The sequence below is a fragment of the Stylophora pistillata genome, chromosome 7, assembly GCF_964205215.1.
Source record: "Stylophora pistillata chromosome 7, jaStyPist1.2, whole genome shotgun sequence".
NCBI lineage: Eukaryota > Metazoa > Cnidaria > Anthozoa > Scleractinia > Pocilloporidae > Stylophora > Stylophora pistillata.
The window spans coordinates 11,686,762-11,699,750 of NC_142525.1; the positions used below are offsets into that span (position 1 = coordinate 11,686,762).

Sequence of the window (12,989 nt, forward strand, 5' to 3'; positions counted from 1 at the left end):
TTGATTGGAATCTTTGGAATGACCGCGTAACAAATTCATGACTCGTCCGGAGGAAGTCGGGCAGGATTTTACAACGGCTCACTGCATCGACGCTTTGATCGCCGAAAATACCCCGACGGAATCATCAACAATTGCACTCTATTTTTTAATTGTACTTCGAAATTTCTAAAACGGTAATCTTACAGGAGGGAAATATTGCGTGACGAGGAAATGGTTGAAATTTGCAATATTACTATTGATATTGTGAACGTAAAGAAAGTAGAATCAAACAGTGTATAATACTGTATAAATTATTTAGTTTCTTATGTCTTTTGTTATCGGCATGTTATGCTCCAAATCTTGGGGCGTCAGAGACCAGTGCGGGCGTTCCATTTTATACCATTTTGTCGGATGTTAATCTGTATTCCTCTAACTTCTCGGGCGACTTAAACAAAATCTCTCCATCAAATGTTAACACATTTTCAAGCGGAGAGAAGATAAAAAGACAGCGAAATACGAAATGGCGAATATTATTTAATTTAGAAACTTAATTATATCGCTAAAATCAGTTATAAAAAGTGTATTATGGATTGTGAGAACTGATGTCTGAGCCGTGAAAGGGTCAGTGGCTTCCATTATTCAGTTGACAGATTTTTGTTTCTGCATGTAACTAGGAAACATTATTAATCGCGGTTTATTACCGGAAACCTACGAAATATTTCTAGTCTCTTTACAAACAATTCAGGGTACGATCATGAATTGTTCCGGAAACTTGAAAGATTTTTTGGCCTTTTTTTTTTTTTTTTTTTTTTTTTTTTTTTTTTTTTCTTACAAGTAGCGCTCAGCAATAAAAAAGAGCAAAAAGTGAACTTCTACACTTGCCTAAGATTAATTTTTCTGAGAAAAATGCCACGGAAAATGCTTGAAAGAGTATTTCTGAGCCTCTAGATTTCAAAATTTTCTGGGAGGGGGGGGGGGGGGGGTTGGGCGCATGCCAGACCCGAAACTTGCCACGTCTTGTTCTGAAGTCTGGCTACGGCCCTGTTGCTACGAGTCGACAGGATGAGATAAGGCGCCATTACGACGTAAATAGCCGATAAAGTTACTGATACTACGAGATTAAGAAAGTAAGTAAGTAATTTTATTTAACCACATATCGCATATGAGCGATATGTGGTTATATAGCTCGTTTAAATGCAAACGTGAGGCTCGAACCCTCGACGTCCCGCACAAGAGTCCGGCGCTTACACAGTTGAGCTAACCGGGCGGCGGTTTTTAAAGTGCTGGCAAGGTAATCGTCCGGTCATAGCTGCATCGGATCTACTTTCTCGGAATTCCTCTGGCAGCTTCTAATTCTAGCCTTCCATTAACACAAACAAACAAACAAACAACAAACAAAAATCCAGCATTGCTTATATTTTGAACCTCTGAAGTTCCTTGATACGTATTTGAGTGCCACGACGACGTTACAAAATTTTTCAGCTTCCTTTTCCACCCATTGTTTTTCGGGCCCGACAGTCTTCTGCGGTATAGGATTATAGGCGATATACAAAGCTTGCGATGCCAGCTATCTATCCGATTTACAATCGGCTTAGCTTATCATACTGCTCGTATTCTACTTTAATCTGCCTGATTTCGATGACTTAGTTCCGGACAAAATAATATCTAATTCAAAAGGTTCTGCTGATACTGCTGGGTTTGGTTCGACCCAAAGGCGGCAAACAATACCAAATGTTCGATAGCGAAAATAGTTTGGGCAGATCGTTACTTGCGACAAGTATCAATGATTTTCGATTCTGCTTGTGACCCTCTGTGACTTGTCGCTTCTTGACCTTGAGTTTGGCTGGTCATCGATCAAAGGATGAAGTTCGAAGGTCGCACCCGCGTTACACGAGTTATTTGTGGGCTGTGTGGTTGTCGGCGTTTTAATTAGGTGCAACGTTAAACAGTTTCTTGCAGCCGTCATCTGCTTCGAGATGGGAATAGTTTTCTGACAGCAAAACACGAGGAAAACAGTGCGCTTCTAAAGCATGTAAACAATCCGCACGAAAAAAAAAAAAAAAAAAAAAAAAACCTAACAAAAGAGAGAATAATTTTCCCCTCTTGTCTGGGTGATTTTGCCCACCGAAATGGGAAATCTTGTCATTCTGAGCTGCTCCGCCACAATTTTTCGATCGGTAAGAAGAGATGACCAGAGATTAATTTTTCAACGATTTACTGAAAATGCCAGATATCCAGGAAAAACTATCGTGTGAGTAAGAGACCTTTATTGTGTTTTGAACTACGCACCAGAAAGACTATTATAAAAATTTCCACCTTTGCGAAGTCAATACCTCCTACTGCGACTAACCAAGTTAGAGGTTCGTACTGAAACTTACGCGACCAGTTTTTTTTTTCGTTCGAATTTGTGGCCCAGGTATGGGCCACAAATTCAAGCAGAAAAAGCGAGGTTACGTTACTTTCCGTACGGACCGAGAAAACAAAGTCAGTAAAATATCTATTATATCAATAAGTTCAAATATATCAATAAGTTCAAACTTTTGAATTTAGCGGTCCGCACAGTGAAATACGGCCCGCCATTGACCAATCATAGCTTATGGAAAGAGGTATTGAACATCTGCCACCGGAAGTCTATATTACAAAAACGCCAAAAAGGAACGGGGGATAATTTCTAGCCATCTTGACCGGATAAGCTTGGTCAATAAAGGATTTATTATATATGACAAAAAGATTTTGCTGTGATAAGAATAAAGAATGACCTGTATATTTCAAGAGCCGGGAAAGAAAGCCAACTGTGTTTGTAGCACCATAAATCCAAGAGGGTCGTTTAATTTTTTTTTCTTAGTTGTAACTGTCTTCTGCCACTTTTTACAACTTCGTCGCCGACGTAGTCCAAAAGTGACGAACTTTCTGCCGCTCCACGCACTTTTTTCTTGCGCAGGATTAAAGACGACAATCTCGAGCTGGCAAAATGGGCCGACCTTACCCGCTTGGGTAGCCAATCAGGAACCAGGGTTCGGTTTATCTTGCCCGCGGACGTTGCCAGTTATACAATAAAATCAGTCACGCATCGGTGATAAGACTTACCATCCGAACCGCTCTGACCATCACATCCGTAATTTGTTTTTATACGTTAGTCACCACCCTCCCTCGATTACCCATTCCAAATACATCCCAATGAATACTTCCTTTGCATCCTGAGGATTATATCAACCATCTCCAAGGTAGCGTGGAGCTCATTATATATATATATATATTTTTTTTTAACATAGTTTTAACATAGTTATATCGTAAATATGTATGTATATATATTCTGTAGACGAGGGAAACCCTGACCCTGTACACCCTAAATAATCATCCTTAAATGTAATAAATGTTTGAAAAGAAAATTTGCCCTGAGCGGGATTTTAACCCACGTCTCCCTGTTACTAGTCAGGTGTGATGACCACTACACTAGCAGGACAACCATGCTGGCAACACGGCAATCAAAGATGTGATTTACGTGATCGGAGAAGTGGTCTCCCGGGAAACTTAATTTTCAAGGTGACAGGATAGGGGAAGCCTATAACCCCATATGAAACCCAGCTAAGGATCTATTAAAGATACACGACCGAAGCCAACTCAGCGGATGACAATGGAGGATCCAATTACGGATACAGGCCAATTTCAATTAAACAAATTCTGTATACGAGGGAAACCCTGACCCTGTACACCCCAAATAATCATACTTAAATAGAATAAATGTTTGAAAAGAAAATTTTCCCTGAGCGGGAGACCACTTCTCCGATCACGTATATCACAGTTGCCGTGTTGCCAGCATGGTTGTCCTGATAGTGTAATGGTCATCACACTTGACTAGTAACAGGGGGACGTGGGTTCAAATCCCACTCAGGGCAAATTTTCTTTTCAAACATTTATTCTATTTATTTATATATATATTTATTACACGACTCGGGAGGTCAGAGGGCCAATAACTAAAATCAACCAATCAAAACGCTCTATTGCCGGTCAATATTCTCTCAGTATTGGACCGGGCAATGTCCCGAATGGTCCCGAATGATACCACACTCGTGTCCCTTTGAACTTCAGTCATGTAATAAATCCCTTATCAACCAAGCTTTCTCGGGACCGTACTGGAAGAATATCGGTCCTCGGTCTTTTTTTGTACGGACGGAGCTGCGCTCGGTCCGCACTGTCAAGACCTCGGGCCGATATTCTCCCAGTGCGACCCTCGCGCTTGGTTAAAAGATTATATATATATATATATAAAGTGTAGAACGTAGATATTCGTGAGACAGTGCTCAATACATTAATGCAGAGCGAAGTATCTATCGTGTCTTCCTGGTATCTTCGAAGTATCTATCGTGTTTCCATGGCGGCAAGAGGACACGATATATATAAATACATTTATTAAAAGCTAGATCATTGGATAATGCAATTCAAGACTTTTTATTGGCTTAGCCATTATGGTATATCAGCCAATATACCCTAATCTACAAATATGGTAAGCGTACGTGTCAGCTTAAAATTAAAAGGGAGCTAAGAATTTAATAAAATTTAATAATTGAATTTAACGTTTTTAATAAAACTCGCGCTTGTTGGATATGAGATGATTATAGCCAACGAGGCGTGTAGCGCCGAGTTGGCTATCTATCATCTCATATCCAACGCGCGCTCGTGGAATAATTGTTAAATATACTTTTCCATTTTAATAGTTTTGATAGTTTTATATTTGCTGCACATGTATTAATACCAACGGTTCCTTATGGAATTGCTGACACATTTTTTGCGGGGTAAATAAAGTTTATTATTAAATTTTGACGTGCCACGTTTTTTAGCACACATCGTCACTCAAAGTCGAAAGAAATTTCCAACACAACCATACTCCTTTTCGTGCGTGAACTCTACTTAATGAAATTACGCAATCGTGGCGTCAGGGGATGAGGAAAAAAAAATTCATTTTCTTTTCTATTGGTTATAACACAAATATAATTTTCGAAAAACTTACACCCGGCCACAGGAGACTGTGAAAAAATTTTTTTTCCAATCAACCTGAGTACCTTTTATTTAATCATTAATTCTTAGCTTATACAACATTTGTTGGACTATTTTTTATCAAAAACGATCATTAGGGGAAGTGTTTCCACTCTTGCAGTTTTACTTCGCGACGCATCGTATGCGTTACAAATATTATCAAGAAATAAATCTTTTCTATTCTTGAATCAGCCACGACTACTTAATTAAGTTCTCTTATTCCTTTTATCTGTATGCTCAATTCCTGTGACCAGCATTGTCATTTCTTTCTTTTGGACTCGGCAGGGGGGAGGGGGGGGGGGGTGTCGAGCAAAGGTCTGGCACCAGACTAGAAACAAACACCCCTGCTCAGTTGAGCTTTGCTCCTGAAGATTCTCAACTATACGAGCCATAGTGTCGACGTTCCGTCTTCTACCCCCAGGTCTTCATTTTTCTTTCTCTCTCTGTTTCTCTTTCTGTGATGTGTTCCACTCACGGCCACCTATACCAAACACAATGGCAAAATCACTTTATCCTTTCTACTTACCACATTTCACTTGGGTAACACACCGTCAGTTATTTAAGACTCTGCAGGGATGTGTCCGACCCTATCCTTCGCCAGGACCGGGTAGCTATTTGCATCCTCTTCCCTTTCTCTTAAAGTTTTATAATCCACTTTTTATTTTGTTTCATTTTGCTTCTCATTTGATGTTGAGCTGAAGTTTTTTAGTCAGATTATATTCTTACGAATTTTTTTTCCAATTTCAGAATAATGTTTGATCAGGAAAATTCTGAATATTAAATTGGAACAATAAAAAATTTTGAAATATGATGGATTTACGTGATTTTATATACTTAAAAAATTGCACCATGATTAAAGTTGATTTATTTCCATTTTTGATTAGTTTACTATATATGATGAACACAATTTTTTTACATCATAAATGGATATTGAATTTCTACGAAAATATCATAAACAATTTTTTACACATGCGAATACAAAAATTCTAAACAAAACTGTAAAATTTTCAGTAGGTTTTTAACATCTGGTTTATGTCCTCATTGTTTAATTCCATTTCCATTTACACTTTTAACCAAGTTGCTTCTCTTTTTCTAGATATACTGTTCTTTCCAAGTAAATTTCTTTTCCACTCCAATTCTTAAATATATACTATCGCTTAAAGAAGGTTCTCTGGCTGCAATGAACTACTAATCAGCAAGAAATTAAACATCTTCAATACCAACATCTGACGCCTGACCAGAAACAGAATGATAAAAAAAAAAAGTCTACTTACTTCTAGTAAATGGTGTTGCTTTTTACCCACTTTCCTCCAGGCCGTAAGACATGGTACTCACTTTCTGGAAGAAACGGATTAGCGATCAAGACACCTTTAAGCTCGACATGACATTTTGCCTTGGCAATGGCTGTTCTTCGCATCTTATCACTGATTGGATCCTCACTTCACAACATTGAGCAACTGTAAAGAAAGGAAAAAATGAGATAGAAAAATGGATTTCATCGTGAACCTGAATGTTAAATCAAAATCAAACATTTGGTTTCATTTTGATTCAGACCAAAAAGTGACTCTTTTTGAACGAACAAGCTAGGATTACAAAAAACCGTTACCTGCATTTTTTTTTATCCAACATTAAATATCTATCATTTAAAACGAATTACTGTCAATTTTACATAGTGGAAAGTTCCATTATTTGAATTAAGCTAATATTGGAGAAGGAGAATTTTTCTTTCGTTTATACTTTGCAATAATTTCATTATTTACCGTGTTGTCAAAATAACTTGGTCAAGTTTTCATAGCATTAAATTATTTTGACCTTTACTATTGTGTCAGTCTGCTATTATTGCCAGTCAAATTCAAGACAGATATCGGTAGCTTTTTATTGATCATTAACCTAAAATCAATGGCAACCACCTCAGACCAACCCATACTAACCTCCTTATATCAATCAAATATTCAGCCCCCTCCCTAAGATTTAAGTTCCCTTCACCCCACCTATTTCTTTTAACACTAACTAACCAACCTAGTCATCATATGACTATCTCATTTTATTTCATTCTAACCTTCCTTATTATTATTATTAAAATTACCATTATTATGATTAAATTTTTGTACTGCCTTGTGGTCGACGTGGCTGCCTTACAGTCAATTGGTCCCTGAACGCTATAGTGAACAATTTAAGTAGCATTTGTTTTAATTTTGGCGCTACCTTGCGGTTGATGTAGCTACCTTGCAGTCTATTGGTCCCTCAACGTAAGTGCTGTACTTAACAACTAAAATTGTTATTTTCTTTACACTTACAACACTTCGATCTCATGCACATGCTTCCTTTCCCCTTAATAGGCCACAATTTTTGTGGAGATTTGGAAACCCTTTCATAAGGGATTCCACACTTTTACACCTTTAATGCCACAAAGGTTGCTAGCGAAATCCATGGCAGTTGAAAATATTTTTTAATGTGCACGAAGGTGAGCCTGTTCTCTACCATCTAAAAGATGGACTAAAGCGTGGATTCGTCAGAGAAGAGCTTCAGGTTGTCTCCCCTGAATCGGAGCTGCCTCCCGAGGGAATTCGTTGACTTAAAAAAAAAAAAGAAAACTATTAAAAAAGTGAGGCCTCTTTATTTCTCTTGAAAAAGACGGAGATGTTGCTATTGGTGGAACAAGAACAATATCACAATTGTTATTGGAGAAAAAAAAAATTACAAAGACACAATCATGAAACAGATAATCATCATGATAATATCATTGATGTTCAACCATGGCAGGACTCAGGACAAAAGCAAACTTAACGCAAGGAAGAAAGTGGAAAATTATCATCTGCCACTGGATTAGTGGAGCCTCACTAGAAAAAGAAATAAAAACAAATAAATCTAGGTTCAGGTGTACCTGAAAAAAATTACGAACATTATCACAGAAAGAACAATTTCACCTCTACCATATGTATGGGGAAAAGTTAAAAGACCAGCTAGTGGTAATTTTCGTAAGGGACTTAACTCAGATCGTCAAATTCTTTTCAGTTACAATGGCGCTGTTTTTACAGAAGATCAAATCAAGGCATACCACGCATTCTTCATAGGAAGATGCAATATAAGTGTCGATCCTGTTTTATGAAACCACAAATCGTGCTTGTGTGCGCAAAGACGTTGAATTTCAGAAGTGATGAAGTGAAATTCAGGCGTCACAAGCAAAGGCATAACTTTGAATTTCATACAGTGTACTTGTAAAATTCAAAATTTCCCAGAACCTTTGATTTCAAGGTTGTCTGCATGAGTTGCCCTGAAAATCAAGAATTTTTTAAAAATTGAGCCACACCTGTACTTTGAAATCAAGGTTGACAGAAAGGCAACCTTGATTTCAAGGTTGTCTTCATGAGTTACGTTTACAATCAAGATTGTCTCAAAAATGAGCCAGAATCCCCATTGCATAACTACTGGTTATTTGCTATCACTTTAGATGCTCCTTAGAAGTGGTATCAAATCTAGATATTACATTTATCTCATCCTCTTATGAAGATCAGATGTGTAACAAATCTCATCCTTAAGACCGCGTAAATGTAAAGTTACGACCTGGAAATCTGCTGCAAGGAGTGATAGGATAGCCATCTTTGGAAAATTTTCAAGCCGCTAAATTATTCAAGAAGTGATTGTCACTGAATCAATAACTCTTGTCTTAATTAGTCGGCAACACAGACAACAGCCTCAAGCGACGAACATACCTATTCCTCTCTTAGCTGGTATGGAGGGTTCTGAAAAAGTGGAAAAATAACGTATTAAAATAGATTTAAGGCAGATATCCAAAATAAAAATTTGTCATGAACAAGGTTACCTGGCGTCACAACGTTAACTAAAGTTGACTTTTGACTTTTGCCACCTCTATTTGAAGCCTGAACAGTAAATTCATAGTCGGTCTTAGGGTTAAGTCTTTGTATGGTGCACATGTTGTTATCTGAGCGCATGGCCAGAAATTCCGGACATTTGAGCCCGCGCATAAGCAGCGGGCCAGTTAATGAATTTATGCTGATGAGGCAATATGGCGTCTTCGCGAAATCCCACTAGCGACTAAATACAGGAATGGCTCCGACCTGTAATTGGATGATAAAAATAGTAAAAGTTAATAAGTTTCACCTTAACTCCTTGCACGTGAGTGTTGTTTAACCGTGTGTCTCCAAGCGGAACGGTGAAATAGCAATGCGAGCGAATACACCGATGTGTCAAACAAGAAATGGTTACTTACATGACGAAGGGAGGGCCTTTCTTGTTCTGCGAGGTCGTTCAGCGGTGATCCGGCGATGACTAAGTTATCCGCTGACTAGTTCCTCTGACTAAACTCATTTGGTCAGTCTAGGCTCAGTTCAGGGGAACGATCAGAGACTGGAGCCATTCCTGTATTTCACTGCTGACAGGAATGGCTCCGACTCAAGAGTTTATAAATGTCTCTTTCGTTTTGGCTAAAATAATTTTTAAACTAAGATAAAATCAAAAGCACCTTTTATTAAGTTCTTCTTAAGTTGGACATTACAATGCTTGTAAATGAAGCCTTCTTAAATAAAAACGGGGCCACGTAGTGTCTAAGTTTTAAAATAATGCAGCAACTGCATGTCACGTTTTGAAAATCACGCAATGTTACGTGACGCTCCGACCGATATTTTTAATTTACAGCATGCTCTGCTGGAGAAATGTGGCTTGGCCGCAATCGAGGGAGTTTTCTTCGTGGAATATTGACTTCCGGGAAAACTATTCACATGAAAGACAAATCCATTTATCGGGCTCCTTATCTATTTTTGCACAACACCTAAAGGAAGAAAGTCGCGGATTACTTTAATTTCGCTTGGTAATTTTTAACAACTCCACTATACCTGAAAAAAGGAAAAAACAAAACAAACCAAAAAAGAATGTCATACCAGTCAAACCAGTGGTAGGAATTCTCGCACTGAATCATGTCGAGGTACCACGATTCTTTCGATTTTATTTCAGTTTAAAATTTATTTCGCCAAAACGAAAAAAAAAAAAAGAAAATTAATAAACGCATGATTCGGAGCCATTCCTGCCTGCGGTGAAATACAGGAATGGCTCCAGTCTCTAGTCGTCCACCTGAACTGAGTCTGAACTGACTTAATGAGTTTAGTCAGCGGAACGAGTCAGCAGATGGAATATCGCTGAACTAGAAAGGTCTCCCCTTCGTTATGTAAGTAACCATCTCTTGTTTGACACATCGGAGTTTTCAGTCGCATTCATATTTCACTGTTCCGCTTGGAGGCACAAGGTTAAACAATACTCACGTGCAAGGAGTTAAGATGTAACTTATTAACTTTTACTATTTTTATCATCCAATTACAGGTCGGAGCCATTCCTGTATTTAGTCGCTAGTCGAAATCCCGTGGTTGACAACAAACAACATCATTCGTTTTCCTCTGTCGTTTTATACGACACTGCCACCCACACAAGAAATAGGGGAAGATTTTTCGATGTGGAGAGAATTATTACCCGGCGAAAATGTGACTCGGTAAGTCTTGTTAGTATTCTTTTACTCGTCGTGTTTTTATTATTCCCTGAGTCGGCAAAGTAGTTTCTCACGTTATTGAAGTATATAATTTATATTCTGTATATAAATGTGATTGTAGGGTTATGATTACTTGTTGAAATGGAGAGGATGGCCACTGGAAGCTTGCAGCTGGGAGCCATCTGAAAATCTTATTCTGGATTTGCTAAGGTTTATTAGAGATTGCAATCTTATTTTTCTAAAAATAAAAAAAAAAATTAATAAAGAAGAGTATTACGGAATTAAGCAATCTTTTCTAATTTTTCAGATCTTTTTTGAGGCCAACTCAAATCAGCAATAAAAGGCTTATAGAAGGAAGTCGGCGATTTGCCGTTGGCATGCTAACTGGTGTAAAAAGTTCCTCACACCCACCCTTTTATATGCGGATCTGGAATTAGACATATGGCGCTTTGTTTCACATGATAAAGGAATTCCTTCAGAACGCTGAGGGTATTTTTCACTTCAAAGAAATGACTTCACAAGGTTCAAATACCTTCCCAAACGCTCGTGGTACTTTTTGAAAGAACATGGAGAGGGATTTGCCATAGACTAATCCCGATTAAGATAAAGCCCGTGTTGTCACAGTCCCCAGTTCATCATGTTAACAAAGATGGGATACTCTACAAGGCTCCTAGGTATCCCTTGGAGAAGCTATGTGTTGAAATGGCAAAAAGGCCATGCAACTTAGAGAATCTTTTTATGTATTGTAGTGTTTTTGTCTCAGACTGCCCTGCATCAACAGCATAAAAAGTGTGACTGTGTAAAATATTCCATTTTGTAATTTGTTAGTTTGTGAAAGGAATGGAAACTCACAGGTCTAACCTTTAACCTAATAATTTCAATATATAAACAAAGTTGAAATGGTAAATTGTCCCCCGTTAAGATTATAAAAGTTGACGTTTAGAGTGTTAGCCCTTTGTCGGAGTGAATAATGTTGTTTGTTTAATAAATTGGATATATCAACAAAGTTGAAATGGTAAATTGGCCACCGTAATAAATTGTCAGTTGAACTCAGAGCACATCTTTTGTGGTATCCCATTTATTGTACTTCTGGGGGTGAATTCTCCGGCACTCAACATTCAAAGTTTCAACCCCTGTGATTGATTTGGAATTCAAATTATTTTGTGAAGCAATTTGTGGTTTACATTAATTGAAAAATGATAATTGGTTGATGTGGTACATGTATTCTGTGGTAAAGCATGATCAATATTTGTTTGACTTCTTTAAATTTTTTTTCTCCAAAATAGTTTTCTGCTAGTATTTAATGGCTTATTGCACCTGAGGATTTTTGCTTTGAAATTTATTCTGTGTGATATCTCTCTGATGGATGAAAATTTAGAGAGAGCACTTCATACATCTAAATTGATTATTGGTCACCAGGCTATTCTTTTTCAAATTTATGGCCAGTCTTATTTGGTTTTCTGGTTGTTGACTTATTTTTTTTTTTTATCCACTGACTGAGCCCATTTTTTAATTTATGGTCAGTCTTATTTGGTTCTCTGGTTGTTGACTTATTTTTTTTTATCCACTGATCGAGCCCATACCTTTTAAAGAAACAACTCCTTTGAACTTCCTGGTTTTTATATAAATTACTCTAGATCAAAATTAGTGTCCAAGCTTTTCAATGTATGTATGGAGTTTATTATTTTCAGTTACAAGACTGTCAATCTTTGCTTTTGCCACAGCAAGGTCTTCACTGGTATCTTTGTTGGAAGCTTCATATACAACCATTTTGTTGTAAAGCTCTTCACAGCGGGCCTTCAAAACTTCATTTCATTTTCTCTCAATGCTGCTTCAGCTCTATCCTTAATTCTTTTATGTCTCACTGTTGTTTAATTCAGATATAGTTAAAATTTCGTCTGCTTTCAGGGCAAGCTTAAGTTCGCTCTGCTGTATATCCCGGTATGATTTCCCATTTTTTCTTTTAAATCCATTATTGACCTCCCCACAAATGCCCTAGCTCTAATCTGCTGCAATCCTCCTTTACTTTAGCAGAATACTTCGTAGCCAAGAAAACATTTAGTAGATCAACATAACTACAGCTTATCTGGCGTGTTGATGCAGCTTGCTTCGCTTCGTACAAGTGTCGCAAACAGTCATATTTGATGATTACTGTCAAGAGTATATCTTTAGAAGAAACACTTTGCTTGCGAACCTATTTTAACGTATATGTGCACGATCCTTCGCAACGATCATTCCCGACCGTCACTAACAGCGTTCTTAAACTTCTCCACATCAAGTAAATTAAACTTGTCTGACATATTTCATCCAACCGTTGTGAATTCTAAAATATTAAACTAAAAGAGTTAAGAAAGTTCCGGTAGAAAGCGGTGAAAGTAGAGAGGAAATATATTTTCTTTTTCCCGCGAATCTTTTGAAGCTACATCGTTATGTTTGCTGACCAATTTAACCGTCGGCTTAAGGTAGATCCCAGAGTCCT

The 12,989-nt window shown here is 37.7% G+C and overlaps 2 long non-coding RNA genes across 3 annotated transcripts; one reads left to right on the forward strand and one right to left on the reverse strand.

Annotated features, from left to right (window-relative positions):
- The first annotated feature begins 967 nt into the window (after positions 1–967).
- LOC148726625 (uncharacterized) lies at positions 968–11,406 on the forward strand. The gene is made up of 3 exons (XR_015989782.1): positions 968–1,106; positions 10,348–10,513; positions 10,818–11,406. It is a non-coding gene; the product is annotated as an uncharacterized LOC148726625 (long non-coding RNA).
- On the reverse strand, positions 5,028–8,791 carry LOC148726626 (uncharacterized). Of its 2 annotated transcripts, none has more exons than XR_015989751.1 (3): positions 8,727–8,791; positions 6,288–7,853; positions 5,028–5,494 (listed from the first exon to the last, which is right to left on the reverse strand). It is a non-coding gene; the product is annotated as an uncharacterized LOC148726626 (long non-coding RNA). The 2 variants fall into 2 exon arrangements; XR_015989752.1 differs by having other exon boundaries at positions 6,288–6,470; positions 7,311–8,770.
- Positions 11,407–12,989: the final 1,583 nt, after the last annotated feature.